The sequence below is a fragment of the Dermacentor andersoni genome, chromosome 3 (genome assembly GCF_023375885.2).
Source record: "Dermacentor andersoni chromosome 3, qqDerAnde1_hic_scaffold, whole genome shotgun sequence".
In the NCBI taxonomy this organism is placed as follows: Eukaryota; Metazoa; Arthropoda; class Arachnida; order Ixodida; family Ixodidae; genus Dermacentor; species Dermacentor andersoni.
The window spans coordinates 168,240,899-168,255,518 of record NC_092816.1 but is presented as its reverse complement, the minus strand read 5'-3'; the positions used below and the strand labels follow the sequence as shown (position 1 = coordinate 168,255,518).

The 14,620-nt window shown below is 48.2% G+C and overlaps 12 non-coding genes across 12 annotated transcripts; all 12 read right to left on the bottom strand.

Moving 5' to 3' along the window:
* Positions 1-1,801: 1,801 nt before the first annotated feature.
* Positions 1,802-1,873, bottom strand: TRNAA-UGC (transfer RNA alanine (anticodon UGC)). The gene has a single exon. It is a non-coding gene; the product is annotated as a tRNA-Ala (tRNA).
* Positions 1,874-2,137: 264 nt separating this feature from the next.
* Positions 2,138-2,209, bottom strand: TRNAA-UGC (transfer RNA alanine (anticodon UGC)). The gene has a single exon. It is a non-coding gene; the product is annotated as a tRNA-Ala (tRNA).
* Positions 2,210-2,474: 265 nt separating this feature from the next.
* On the bottom strand, positions 2,475-2,546 carry TRNAA-UGC (transfer RNA alanine (anticodon UGC)). The gene has a single exon. It is a non-coding gene; the product is annotated as a tRNA-Ala (tRNA).
* Positions 2,547-2,809: 263 nt separating this feature from the next.
* On the bottom strand, positions 2,810-2,881 carry TRNAA-UGC (transfer RNA alanine (anticodon UGC)). Its single transcript has one exon. It is a non-coding gene; the product is annotated as a tRNA-Ala (tRNA).
* A 265-nt stretch (positions 2,882-3,146) lies between these two features.
* TRNAA-UGC (transfer RNA alanine (anticodon UGC)) lies at positions 3,147-3,218 on the bottom strand. The gene has a single exon. It is a non-coding gene; the product is annotated as a tRNA-Ala (tRNA).
* A 263-nt stretch (positions 3,219-3,481) lies between these two features.
* TRNAA-UGC (transfer RNA alanine (anticodon UGC)) lies at positions 3,482-3,554 on the bottom strand. The gene has a single exon. It is a non-coding gene; the product is annotated as a tRNA-Ala (tRNA).
* Positions 3,555-9,121: 5,567 nt separating this feature from the next.
* Positions 9,122-9,193, bottom strand: TRNAA-UGC (transfer RNA alanine (anticodon UGC)). Its single transcript has one exon. It is a non-coding gene; the product is annotated as a tRNA-Ala (tRNA).
* A 265-nt stretch (positions 9,194-9,458) lies between these two features.
* On the bottom strand, positions 9,459-9,530 carry TRNAA-UGC (transfer RNA alanine (anticodon UGC)). Its single transcript has one exon. It is a non-coding gene; the product is annotated as a tRNA-Ala (tRNA).
* A 265-nt stretch (positions 9,531-9,795) lies between these two features.
* TRNAA-UGC (transfer RNA alanine (anticodon UGC)) lies at positions 9,796-9,867 on the bottom strand. Its single transcript has one exon. It is a non-coding gene; the product is annotated as a tRNA-Ala (tRNA).
* A 265-nt stretch (positions 9,868-10,132) lies between these two features.
* Positions 10,133-10,204, bottom strand: TRNAA-UGC (transfer RNA alanine (anticodon UGC)). The gene has a single exon. It is a non-coding gene; the product is annotated as a tRNA-Ala (tRNA).
* Positions 10,205-10,469: 265 nt separating this feature from the next.
* On the bottom strand, positions 10,470-10,541 carry TRNAA-UGC (transfer RNA alanine (anticodon UGC)). Its single transcript has one exon. It is a non-coding gene; the product is annotated as a tRNA-Ala (tRNA).
* A 262-nt stretch (positions 10,542-10,803) lies between these two features.
* Positions 10,804-10,875, bottom strand: TRNAA-UGC (transfer RNA alanine (anticodon UGC)). The gene has a single exon. It is a non-coding gene; the product is annotated as a tRNA-Ala (tRNA).
* Positions 10,876-14,620: the final 3,745 nt, after the last annotated feature.

Sequence of the window (14,620 nt, the reverse complement as noted above, 5' to 3'; positions counted from 1 at the left end):
ACATTATACGTTGTGTTGAAAGGCGCAACCATTCGCTCAGTTTCGTCCTCCTTGTGTACTTTTGTTTCTTGCACGGCGATCACGTCTAAATCATGTTCCGCAAATAGCCTACTTAATTGGTATTGGCGCCTTCTAGACGAAAGCCCGCGCACATTTAGAGTGGCGAAACGAACTGCTCTCTCAAGTCTAACAGCCATCTTTATCTTGAAAAAGGATGCGCTCACCAAACAGTCTGTGCCCCGATATTGGGGCACACCCTCGGTGCGTTAGCCGTGTTGTCAAGTGGGCAGCTTAGCCGCCCTCTTCTCCCCCTCCGGGACGTTTGGCTTTGGGGTGGGCCGCAGCCGGCGACTGGTGAACGCTTTCGTCGGCGGTTCACTGCTGTTGGCGTCCTTTGTCTCTGCACCGGCGTCGTCTCGTGGTCTCTTTCCCAGCGCACTGCTGTCTTCTGCTTCACGGCAATCCATGGCGTCCACTTCGGCACTCTTGTGGTGAACTCCCGCTGTCTCTTTATTTTCACTTGTGTTGTTGGCACCACCCTCGATGAATTCTGAGCCCTGTATTTTGGCTTTTGCGTCTGCTGCAATTTCTACCTGTACAGTGGCTGTAAAATTTTCCGCGGTAGTATTTTCCGATTGCTTACTTCCTTTGGTGCTGGTGCCTTGTACTCCTGATGTTGTTGCAGAATTCAGACATGCTTCTGCTTCCGCTTCGTCCATGGTGAGCTCGGATTTCTCCGTGTTCACCGTGGTCATGGCAGCTGCCGCATACGTCCTCGAGCAGTTTTCTACGGCGTGTCCAAAGCGTTTGCAGACGTTGCACCGCGGCACGCGGCAGTCCTTTCTTATGTGGCCAATCTGTTGGCAGCGCAAGCACCTTGGCGCTCTTCCGGGCGCTACGACAAGGGCCAGCTCACCTCCAACGCGCAGCTGATGTGGTATATCATCCAACGTAACGTCCGCCTTCAGTCGCACCACAACTGTGCGTGTCATGGTGTTCTGTAGGCTGTAGCCGTCAAGGCGCCATTTATCCAGTCCTATTTCCAAGACGGTTCCGTAGGGGTTCAGGGCGTTTCGCACGTCTTCTTCGCGTACATGGTAGAGCAGCCAGTGAAGCTTCAGACGGACGTCGCGGTGACTCGGATCAATTACGATACATCTCCGACCCTTGACCGTCAATTCCGGTTCGGCCAAAAACTTCTTTGCGCCTTCAGCAGTCTTGCAGGTAACCGCCCACACATGATTCATTTGATAGGCGCCGAGCGCAAGAACCTCGGTGGGCGGAACACGTTGGAACAGTGGCTCACGAAAATCTTCCGCGCGGTATGGTCTACCTTTCACATTCGCATGTAGAAAAACGGTATTTTGAACAACGTACCCAGTTGGCAGTGGGGGCAAAATGATTGCATAATCCTGTGACATTTCATTCCTGGTACCGCGGCTATGGTGGGCCGCTACATCCGCTCCGTCGGAGCTCATATCAGCCACGTCCGTACACTACGGTGGCCGGAAGTCAACTCCCTCTGAGCTATACCCCCGAATTACGTTTAAACGGGAATATTACGCACTTCATGTAGTATTGTAATAGAATCGTATGAAAAATTGAGCAGTTTTGATCCAATCACGTGCGTTATGGCTTGAAGCGCTAAGACCTACACTTACTACTATGTGGCGGCGGAGGAAGTCAGTGCTCGGAAGGCGATTCCTCCAGTGCGCATTGCGTGCTATTATGTGCGCAGTGCCAAATAATTGTTCATCGTTTTCACTATTATATAAAAATAATAAAAATTACGCAGCACACGTGGAGATACCGGGGATCGAACCCGGGGCTTATCGCATGCAAAGCGAGCGCTCTACCTGTGAGCTATACCCCCGAATTACATTTAAACGGGAATATTGCGCACTTCATGTAGTATTGTAGTAGAATCGTATGAGAAATTGAGCAGTTTTGATCCAATCACGTGCGTTATGGCTTGAAGCGCTAAGACCTACACTTACTACTATGTGGCGGCGGAGGAAGTCAGTGCTCGGAAGGTGATTCCTACAGTGCGCACTGCGTGCTTTTATTTGCGCAGTGCCAAATAATTAGTTCATCGTTTTCACTATTGTATAAAAAAATAAAAATTACGCAGCACACGTGGAGGTACCGGGGATCGAACCCGGGGCTTCTCGCATGCAAAGCGAGCGCTCTACCTCTGAGCTATACCCCCAACTTACATTTAAACGGGAATATTACGCACTTCATGTAGTATTGTAATTGAATCGTATGAAAAATTGAGCAGTTTTGATCCAATCATGTGCGTTATGGCTTGAAGCGCTAAGGCCTACACTTACTACTATGTGGCGGCGGAGGAAGTCAGTGCTCGGAAGGCGATTCCTCCACTGCGCATTGCGTGCTATTATGTGCGCAGGGCCAAATAATTAGTTCATCGTTTTCACTATTATATAAAAATAATAAAAATTACGCAGCACACGTGGAGATACCGGGGATCGAACCCGGGGCTTCTCGCATGCAAAGCGAGCGCTCTACCTCTGAGCTATACCCCCGAATTACGTCTAAACGGGAATATTACGCACTTCATGTAGTATTGTAATAGAATCGTATGAGAAATTGAGCAGTTTTGATCCAATCACGTGCGTTATGGCTTGAAGCGCTCAGACCTACACTTACTACTATATGGCGGCGGAGGAAGTCAGTGCTCGGAAGGCGATTCCTCCAGTGCGCATTGCGTGCTATTATGTGCGCAGTGCCAAATAATTGTTCATCGTTTTCACTATTGTATAAAAAAATAAAAATTACGCAGCACACGTGGAGGTACCGGGGATCGAACCCGGGGCTTATCGCATGCAAAGCGAGCGCTCTACCTCTGAGCTATACCCCCGAATTACGCTTAAACGGGAATATTACGCACTTCATGTAGTATTGTAATAGAATCGTATGAGAAATTGAGCAGTTTTGATCCAATCACGTGCGTTATGGCTTGAAGCGCTAAGACCTACACTTACTACTATGTGGCGGCGGAGGAAGTCAGTGCTCGGAAGGTGATTCCTCCAGTGCGCATTGCGTGCTATTATGTGCGCAGTGCCAAATAATTAGTTCATCGTTTTCACTATTATATAAAAATAATAAAAATTACGCAGCACACGTGGAGGTACCGGGGATCGCACCCGGGGCTTATCGCATGCAAAGCGAGCGCTCTACCTCTGAGCTATACCCCCGAATTACATTTAAACGGGAATATTACGCACTTCATGTAGTATTGTAATAGAATCGTATGAGAAATTGAGCAGTTTTGATCCAATCACGTGCGTTATGGCTTGAAGCGCTAAGACCTACACTTACTACTATATGGCGGCGGAGGAAGTCAGTGCTCGGAAGGCGATTCCTCCAGTGCGCATTGCGTGCTATTATGTGCGCAGTGCCAAATAATTGTTCATCGTTTTCACTATTGTATAAAAAAATAAAAATTACGCAGCACACGTGGAGGTACCGGGGATCGAACCCGGGGCTTCTCGCATGCAAAGCGAGCGCTCTACCTCTGAGCTATAGCCCCCAATTACGTTTAAACGGGAATATTACGCACTTCATGTAGTATTGTAATAGAATCTTATGAGAAATTGAGCAGTTTTGATCCAATCACGTGCGTTATGGCTTGAAGCGCTAAGACCTACACTTACTACTATGTGGCGGCGGAGGAAGTCAGTGCTCGGAATGCGATTCCTCCAGTGCGCATTGCGTGCTATTATGTGCGCAGTGCCAAATAATTAGTTCATCGTTTTCACTATTATATCAAAATAATAAAAATTACGCAGCACACGTGGAGGTACCGGGGATCGAACCCGGGGCTTCTCGCATGCAAAGCGAGCGCTCTACCTCTGAGCTATTTTTTTTTTTTCTTTATTGCCGACTTCGACGTACTCAATCAAGGTTTACAAAGATAAAACGTGTGGACCACACTTTGGCCAACACGGTATTAAAATCTTTTTAACAACGCTAATTCTTCAAATAAGGAGATCCATTGTGGTGGATCACGCAGCGCTTTGAACGCATCTCTTACACACACAACACTCTCAATGAAGTTTTCCCGAGCCGATCGACCAACAATGTCTCCGTTTTGAAATTGCAATCTAGTTTTCCACATAGCGTGGAGGCTCAGGATCATAATAAGGTCATACGGGACGTCCTCGGCGTTATCAAACGGTAAGAAGCGTATTCCATATGGGTCCAGGGGTAACTGTTTTTTCAATGTTCTCTGCAGAACATCCCAGTGAAAGATGGCGTCCCAGCAATCTAAGAATGCATGTTCTATTGTTTCCGGTTTTTTACATAATAAGCAGTCGGTGCTCCAGGGGATGAAAATACCCTTCTCATGAAGCCAGGTCTTAACGGGAAGTGTGTTTGTGTGCAATTTGAAGAAAAAAGATTTAGCTGACGGCAGTATTGGCATTTTTTTCACCCTCTTTAAAACGTCTTGTCCTGGGCCTCCACGTTGCGGAGAACGGTACAAAGGTGGAGGGAACATCGCGTCCACGAGATCTCTGTATAGTTTTTTCTTGGTAACGGTAGACAGGTATTGCTGTGAAAAACGTACGTTCAACATCTTATATGAACATACCACTTCACGTAGGTAACCAGTCACTGCTCCTGGCATATTATGAACAGTCGAAACAATGAATCCTGGAAGTTGTCTACACAGCCGTACCTGTATCACTGTCCGGAGAAAAGGATCGTTTTGATCCCGTAAAAACACAAAGCGTGAGACGACTTGTCGCAGAAACAAATGAGCTAAACCAAGCCCACCTTTCTTGACCGGGAGGAACAAGTTCATTCGACTCATCCTCTCCCAGGTGGAGGCCCAAATGAAAATGGCGAAAACACGGTGAACTTTTTGTACGCTTACCCTCGCAGCACACAACACATTCATAACGTACCATATCTTAGAAACTAAAAAAAGGTTGCAAACAGTGGCTCTAGAAAACATTGACAATTGTTTTCCTCTCCACCCGTCAGCCTTTTCCTTTGCTTTCGACACTTGATCTAGCCAGTACGATTCAGGTTCACGGTAATTTCCGAGAGGCACACCCATGTATTGGGTTGGTAACGTCGACCAATTCAGTCGATAAAAGGTCTCCGGCGTGTCTTCCCAACTACCATGCCAGAAGCCGTAACTCTTATCCCAGTTTATCTGGGCTGCAGTTGAGTCACAAAATTTTTCAACCACAGTCGTTGCCTCCTTAATGCTCGCTTTGGTTGTGCAGAAAATCGCGATATCATCGGCATATGCCAAAATTTTAACGTGTGCTGCCTGCAGCCGAAAGCCTGCTATGCGCTCGTTATTTCTGATCGCCAAACAGAGTGGTTCGAGATAAGCAGCAAATAGAAGGGGCGACAGCGGGCATCCTTGCCGCACCGACGAGAGCACGGGAAAGCTATCGGTGAGCTCCCCATTAACAATGATGCGCGTTAAGCATTCTCTGTACGCCATCATGACGCCATCCGTTATGACTTTGCCAACGTTCGCATGTTCCAGCATGGAGAACAAAGCCTTGTGAGAGACGAGGTCGAAAGCCTTTGCCAAATCGATCTGCATCATCGCGACGTGATCGCCAATCACATCGCAGCACTCAAGCACACTTCGAGCCGTGTGTACATTCGTTGCAATGCTGCGGCCTTTAATGCCACAAGTCTGGTGCGGCCCTACCAATGTCTTAATTACACTTTGCAGTCGTTTGGCCAAAGCTTTCGTGAATATTTTATAGTCGACATTGGCTAGAGTTATCGGACGATATGACCCTGGCAACAAAAGTTTTTCCTCGTCATCACTCTTCGGAATTAGCACGATATGCGAGGTTGTGAATGACAAGGGCAATCTTTTTCGCTCATACGCTTCGCTGATAACTTCGTGAAGAACAGGGGCCAATGCAGACTTGAAGGTTTTATAGAAAGCGGCCCCCAAGCCATCTGGCCCAGGTGCTTTACCGATGGTTAACTCGTCTATTGCGCACTCTATCTCACTCAGGCTAATTGGCAGTTCCAGCCGTGTCCTGACTTCTTCATCGAGCTTTGGCATCAGCGAGAGAAATTCATTCTGGTAGTTACATTTAGGATTCCGCGGATGAGCTAAAATATCTTTAAAGTGATCGGCGATCCCTTGCTTGATGTCATTTTTGTCGGATGTAATGTGATTGCCTTTAGCTAGCTGGCGGATTTCTTTCCGACAAGCGTACTTTTTCTCGTCTGATAAAGCTCGTTTCGTTGGAGTTTCTCCCGCCCACAACTTCTCAGACCTTGATCTCACAAGTGCTGCTCTGTATTTTTCTGTATCTATCTTTTCTAGTTCAGTTCTCACTTCCTTTAATTCGTTAACATACACACCAGGCTCGACACTTTCCATGCTAATAAAAAATTGCAGTTGCTGGCGAAGCTTTGTTTCTGCTTGTTTCAGGTTGTGTCGAATGACACTGCTTCTTTCAATGGCCATTGTTTTTACTTTCTGTTTAAATTCTTCCCATTGAATGGCAAAGCTTAATGGCTTGGCTGAAGTCAGGTTTTCTAGTTCCTTCGCTACAGCATCGACAAAAGGATCGTCATTCAACAACTGCGCATTCATTTTCCAGAGATCCCAGTTAAAGGGCCGTTTGCTCTGTCCTTTCCCGAACGTGGCAGTTACCAAGCAGTGATCACTGTATGCTACAGCTTGCACATCATATTCGCAACATAAGGGCACTAGTTCGGCTGACACGTATAATCTATCTAATCGAGCGTGGCTGTCACGTTGGAAGTGGGTAAAACGCGGGCGAGTACCGCTGGCAAAAACACTACCCACATCTTCCAGGTCATAATCATGCACCACTGCGTTAAGAAATTCGGCACTCTTATCACGAATGCGTGAACATTTTGCTCGGTCTTCAGCATAGCAAACACAGTTAAAATCACCCAGCAGTATTACGACCTTGGAACAGTTTACGTACGCTTCAAGACGCTCAAAGAAAGATCGACGGTCCGTTTCAATATTCGGCGCATAGATACAAATAGCACGGTAATCCACATCCTCAAAACAGAAATCAGCCACTAAGAGGCGCCCAGTTTCACACGAAAACACTGACTGCATACAAATGCCAAAATTATTTCTTAGGAATATAGCGCAGCCGCCTGATCCACCAACCGCATGACAAACGCACACGTCAAAGTGCGCTCTAAAATTGGACACCATTCTGGCGGTTAGCTCTTGGCTCTCAATTTTCGTTTCTTGGATTCCTACTATATGTAAGTCATTATCCAAGAGGAGACGACTTAGCTGACATTGCCGTCTTCTTGCACTGAGCCCTCGTACATTTAACGTTGCTACACGTAGCATTCCTTCGAAATTAACCGCCATGACTACACGGTAGAATGGTGCCCATCACAATTACACAAGTATGAGCGCTCATGAAGGTGCGCCGGCAACCACGTGGAATGCCTCTAAAGGAGACGCCGCTCGACCTTCCGGAAAGGGCACTCAAGTGCAACTTGGGCCCCCCTTCCTGGCAAGGTTCTGAAAAACTAGCGCTCAGGATGACGGCCATTGCACTCACCAACCCCCCAACCCCACTCGAATTAGACAGCACGGAATTACGGAGGCGGTTTACCCGCCTGCCGTGGATCGACCGTAACGTTCGGCCGAAGCTTCAAGGTCGACCTCCTTATACCTGTCGCTTTGGGCGGTGGCTCGTCGCCGCCGCTGCCGTCCTGTTTCGCCGTCCGGCTAACGGTCTGGTTGTGGGGCCGTTTTCCCGTCGGTTGGGTAGATGGGCCTGTGAGGGTGTCCATGCCTTCAGGTTCAACGAGGGAGGAGGTCACCTCCGCATCAGGTGGGGTTTTCTCTTCAGCATTCGGCATGGCCGCGGTGCCTTCTGCAGTCGCTTGTTGGTGTCCTGTGAAGACAGCCTGAGCGACTTGTTTCTCCTCCTGTTCAAGCCGCACCGCCGGCTTTGCCACGACGTCAGCTGCTTCACCCGCCGCGGTCGACGTGTCCTCCATGTCCGCCTCGTCCATGAGTAGGGCGGAGTTGTCCTCATTGCCCACGGGTCCGGTGACGCTAGCGTACGTGCGCTCGCACTGGCTGTCCTCATGACCGAAGCGTCGGCAGGCACCACACCGTGGAATGCGGCACTCGCGACGAATGTGGCCCGTGCCGCGGCAGCGTAGGCAGAGAGGAGCTCTGCCCGGCACAACCACGAGAGCCAGTTCGACGGCGACGCTCACCTGATGCGGAAGGTCGTCGAGCTTTACGCCCGGCTTCAACTTCAGCGTAACCAGCCTTGTTGTTGAGTTCTTATCAGTCACGCCTTGAACCCGCCAGCGCTCGCGGACTACGTCGGTGACCTTTCCAAACGGCGCGAAGGCAAAACGTACGTCCTCGTCAGGAACGCTGGGCAGCAGCCAATGCACTTTCAGGCGTACGTCCTGGTTGGCGGGGTCGATGACGAGACACCGGCCCTTCTTGACCTGCAGCTCTCCAACGCTGACGATCTTTTTCACCGCGTCGCTGTCCTTGAAGGTCACGGCCCACACATGGCTCATACGGTAGGCCCCGAGAGCAGCCACTTCCGGCAGGAGCGATAACTGGGCGAGCGCGTCGCGAAAATCTTCCACCCGGTATGGGCGGGCCCTGATATCACAGTGTAGAAAAACGGTATTCAAAACAAAACGCCCTGTTGGCAGACTAGGCAAAACAACTTGATACTCGTCGTCCGAGGCAGAAATCCTGGTACCGCGGCCCGTCTGGGCCGCTGAAGCCGCTCCTACGGAGCCCATGATTTACACGTCCGTCACGCTCGGTGGCCGGAAGTGGAATCCCAACTCTGAGCTATACCCCCCAATTACGTTTAAACGGGAATATTACGCACTTCATGTAGTATTGTAATAGAATCTTATGAGAAATTGAGCAGTTTTGATCCAATCACGTGCGTTATGGCTTGAAGCGCTAAGGCCTACACTTACTACTATGTGGCGGCGGAGGAAGTCAGTGCTCGGAAGGCGATTCCTCCAGTGCGCATTGCGTGCTATTATGTGCGCAGTGCCAAATAATTGTTCATCGTTTTCACTATTGTATAAAAAAATAAAAATTACGCAGCACACGTGGAGGTACCGGGGATCGAACCCGGGGCTTCTCGCATGCAAAGCGAGCGCTCTACCTCTGAGCTATACCCCCGAATTACATTTAAACGGGAATATTACGCACTTCATGTAGTATTGTAATAGAATCTTATGAAAAATTGAGCAGTTTTGATCCAATCACGTGCGTTATGGCTTGAAGCGCTAAGGCCTACACTTACTACTATGTGGCGGCGGAGGAAGTCAGTGCTCGGAAGGCGATTCCTCCAGTGCGCATTGCGTGCTATTATGTGCGCAGTGCCAAATAATTAGTTCATCGTTTTCACTATTATATCAAAATAATAAAAATTACGCAGCACACGTGGAGGTACCGGGGATCGAACCCGGGGCTTCTCGCATGCAAAGCGAGCGCTCTGCCTCTGAGCTATACCCCCGAATTACATTTAAACGGGAATATTACGCACTTCATGTAGTATTGTAATAGAATCGTATGAGAAATTGAGCAATTTTGATCCAATCACGTGCGTTATGGCTTGAAGCGCTAAGACCTACACTTACTACTATGTGGCGGCGGAGGAAGTCAGTGCTCGGAAGACGATTCCTCCAGTGCGCATTGCGTGCTATTATGTGCGCAGTGCCAAATAATTAGTTCATCGTTTTCACTATTATATCAAAATAATAAAAAATACGCAGCACACGTGGAGGTACCGGGGATCGAACCCGGGGCTTCTCGCATGCAAAGCGAGCGCTCTACCTCTGAGCTATACCCCCGAATTACATTTGAACGGGAATATTACGCATTTCATGTAGTATTGTAATAGAATCTTATGAAAAATTGAGCAGTTTTGATCCAATCACGTGCGTTATGGCTTGAAGCGCTAAGGCCTACACTTACTACTATGTGGCGGCGGAGGAAGTCAGTGCTCGGAAGGCGATTCCTCCAGTGCGCATTGCGTGCTATTATGTGCGCAGTGCCAAATAATTAGTTCATCGTTTTCACTATTATATAAAAATAATAAAAATGACGCAGCCAACGTGGAAGTACCGGCGATCGAACCCCGGGCTTCTCGCATGCAAAGCGAACGCTCTACCTCTGAGCTATACCCCCGAATTACATTTAAACGGGAATATTACGCACTTCATGTAGTATTGTAATAGAATCGTATGAGAAATTGAGCAGTTTTGATCCAATCACGTGCGTTATGGCTTGAAGCGCTAAGACCTACACTTACTACTATGTGGCGGCGGAGGAAGTCAGTGCTCGGAAGGCGATTCCTCCAGTGCGCATTGCGTGCTATTATGTGCGCAGTGCCAAATAATTAGTTCATCGTTTTCACTATTATATAAAAATAATAAGAATGACGCAGCCAACGTGGAAGTACCGGCGATCGAACCCGGGGCTTCTCGCATGCAAAGCGAACGCTCTACCTCTGAGCTATACCCCCGAATTACATTTAAACGGGAATATTACGCACTTCATGTAGTATTGTAATAGAATCGTATGAGAAATTGAGCAGTTTTGATCCAATCACGTGCGTTATGGCTTGAAGCGCTAAGACCTACACTTACTACTATGTGGCGGCGGAGGAAGTCAGTGCTCGGAAGGCGATTCCTCCAGTGCGCATTGCGTGCTATTAGGTGCGCAGTGCCAAATAATTAGTTCATCGTTTTCACTATTATATCAAAATAATAATTACGCAGCACACGTGGAGGTACCGGGGATCGAACCCGGGGCTTCTCGCATGCAAAGCGAGCGCTCTACCTCTGAGCTATACCCCCTTTTTTTTTTTTTCTTTATTGCCAATCCTCGACATGTCACCACAACACACATTCCTTAAATGATATAAACAAAGACCAAAGAAGCAAAAACGAATGAATACACAAACGGAACAAAGAACAGTAATATTTACATTCGTTGCCGTCCGCTACTGTGGCACGACGTTGTCGGATTAAAATTCCTTTAGTGCTGTAAGGGGTTCAACCCTCGACAGCCACTCAGGAACAGGCTGTTGCAACTTCTGCACTTCCACATACCGTTGCATGCATTCCCGGAAGTATACACGCGCTGGTCGGGCATCCGGGTCACAATGGTAGCCCGCCATTCTTGCGCGCCATAAACAGTGGAGGCCCGTAAGCATGATGACGTCGTACGGGAAACCTTCGTCGTCATATACTGGCAGAAACCTGATTCCGTGGGGATCTATAGGTAGCTCTTTTTTTAGAGTCCTTTGTAACACGTCCCAGAAAAAGACCCCTTCCCAACAGTGGATGAAGACATGATCTATGCTTTCTGCTTTTTTACATATAAGGCAGTGGGTTCCCCATGGCATGTAGAACCCACGTTGTTCAAGAAAGATTTTAACAGGTAGAGTACCGGTGTGTAATTTAAAGAAGAACGATTTAGTGGCTGGTTGAACTGGCATCTTCTTCACCCTTTTCAATACATCTAGGCCTGGGCCTCCACTGTACAGGGCTCTGTACATGGGTACCAGCAATACACTGTCACATAAATCACGATATAACGTTTTCCGTTTTACACTCCACAAATATGCACTAGAAAAACGAACACGCAAAAAGGAAACACTCTGAATTATTTCCCTAAAGAAACCACGAACTGGTCCTGGCATTATTTCGGTGCCTACAACGAATTCGGGAAGTGATCTTGACAACCTCATTTGGATAGCGGTGCGTAGAAATGGGTCATTTGTGTCTCGAAAAAAGAAGAACCTGTTTACTAGTTGACGCAAGAAGAGGTGCGCCAACCCCAGACCACCATCCTTCACGCGCCGAAAGAGATTATCTCGGCTACATCGCTCCCAGCTCGATGCCCACACGAAAACAGCGAACACGCGGTGCAGTTTCTGCACATTAATCCGAGAGCACTGTAGGACCTGCATTACGTACCAGATCTTTGTTACGAGAAACATGTTGCACGCTGTTGCTTTCGCGAACATTGACAGGTGACCGGCGTTCCATCGGTCGGCTTTTTCTTTTATTTCTTTTGTCCGCTCCTTCCAGTACTCGCTACTGTCCTTGTAGGCATCAAGGGGTGCGCCAAGGTACTTAACTGGCGTCGTGACCCAGGTGACGTTCGAAAAGTGGTCTGGGGTGGACGCCCATCCCCCGTGCCAAAACCCCAAACATTTCTGCCAGTTCACGAAGCTATTAGTGGCATTACCAAAGAGTCTGACGATACTCACAGCGTTCAATACACTTTGCGTATCTTTACAACATACGGCCACATCGTCAGCATATGCCAATAACTTCACCTCTGCTGCTTGGAGGCAAAATCCCTTAATGTATTCATTTTCAATGATGGCCTGACATAGCGTTTCTATGTAAACACAAAACAGGAGTGGGCTGAGTGGACAACCCTGGCGAACGGAGCGCTTCACGTTAATGGGGGCCCCCAGCCTTTGATTAATTATAAGTCTCGTATAGCAACTCCGGTACGCCATGGTCACCCCCTCAGTGATTATGTGGCCAAAATTAACATGTTCAAGGATGGTGAGCAATATCTCGTGAGAAACGCAATCAAACGCTTTCTCCAAGTCAAGCTGGAGGATCGCTACTGCATCACACATGACATCACAACACTCCAGCACACACTTCAACTTGTGAATGTTAGTGAAGATTGTTCTTCCGCGAATGCCACACGTTTGGTGTGGGCCGACTACTTCCTTAATGACTGACTGCATACGCCGTGCCAGCACCTTCATCAGTATTTTGTAGTCACAGTTAGTAAGCGCTATGGGTCTATAGGAGGAAAGTTGCTTGAGCTTCTCGGTCTCTTCTGTTTTAGGTATTAGTACTGTATGGGACTGGCCGAAAGATGGTGGAAATATTTTCATTTGGTATGCTTCATTGAAAATTGCGGTCAAGATAGGAGCTAGGTGGCTTTTGAACGATTTGTACCAAGCGGCACAAAGACCGTCTGGACCTGGTGACTTGCCAGGGTTCAGGTCTTCGATGGCCTTTATCACTTCCTGTTCAGTTATTTGTCCTTCCAACGTTTCTTTAACGTCACTCGACAGCTGTGGCATTCGCTGCAAAAATAAGTCCTTGAAACTTTGCATGTTGACGGGCCTGAATGCGAAAAGCTTTTGGAAATGTTCAAAGAAGGCACGCCCTATATTCTTCGTATCAGTTACTACCAGCCCGTTATATTCGATGGCCTCAATCTGTTTGCGTCTGGAGTGCTTTTTTTCTAATCCCAGTGCTCTTTTCGAAGGCATTTCCCCGCATGCTAGTCTTTCTGCTCTCGCGCGCACGAGCGCACCTCGATAACGCTCTTCATCGAAAACCTCGAGCTTTTTCTTAATAGCACGCATATCTTCTTGATAAGCTCCGGGTTGCATGCATTCGAGCGTCACGAATTTTTCCAGTAATGTTTTTAAATCCCTTTCTCTTGCCTTCTCTTCATATCGTAGTACGCTACTTCTTTCAATTGCCTTGATTTTAATAGTTTGTTTCGACAGCTCCCATTCCTCGCCCAATTTCATAGAACTGTCTTTTCCAAAAGAATTCAGAGCATTCACTACCGTCTCGTTAAAAGTATCGTCCCGTAGAAGCTCAGCATTCATTTTCCACAGTTCTCAGACGAATTCGTTTCGTTCTTTTTTGCGGCCCACCCTGCATTTTACCAGGCAGTGGTCAGAAAAGGATACGGCAGTAACTGCATAGCACTGGCATTTTTTTACTAAATGATATGACAGGTAGATACGGTCTAATCGTGCATGACTTGTTCCCTGGAAGTGGGTGTACTTCACTTCTCGGTCAGCCCCGAAACACTGAGCGATATCCTCTAATTCAAATTCATGTATGATCTGCGCCATGATATCGCTGCTTTTGTCGTAAATTACGCGTCGCGTAGACCTGTCTTCGATGTTCAATACACAATTGAAGTCCCCAACACAGGCTATCGTTTTGTGCACAGACAAGTGGTGCCTCAAGTTCAAAAAGAAATTTACCCTTTCTTGCACCGTATTAGGCGCATAAATGCACAGCACGCGCCATTGGACATCGCAATAGCTGAAATCACAAACGACAAGTCGACCGGAAGAGCACGAGAAGTAACCGTCTATAACCAGGCCTGGAAGCTTCCTCACGAACAAGACACACCCCGCCGAAGTCCCTAAGGCGTGGCTCACTACCGTATAGTAGTTGTACGTGAACCTTTGCACCATGCTCCCGGTCTCCTCCTCGCCGTCTACCTTGGTTTCTTGCACTGCTAAAACGTCGAGGTCGTGGTCCACTAGCAGTCGATACACCTGACTCTGTTTCCTTTTGGCGGCCAGACCTCGAACGTTTAGCGTGCCGAGGCTAAGCGACGGGTTGGTAGCCATTACTGATTTAAACGGGAGGGGAGAAGGCCCGGAGCATGGTGCTCACCTTAACGTCTAGCTGACCGCTAGACGCCTCCGTGGCCATCCGGTGGCCGTCGTCCGAGTTCGTCTTTGGTCGGCTTCGGGGTGAGCCTACGGTCAGCCTCCAGGTTAGGCTTAGGCTTGAGGGTGGAGCGCCT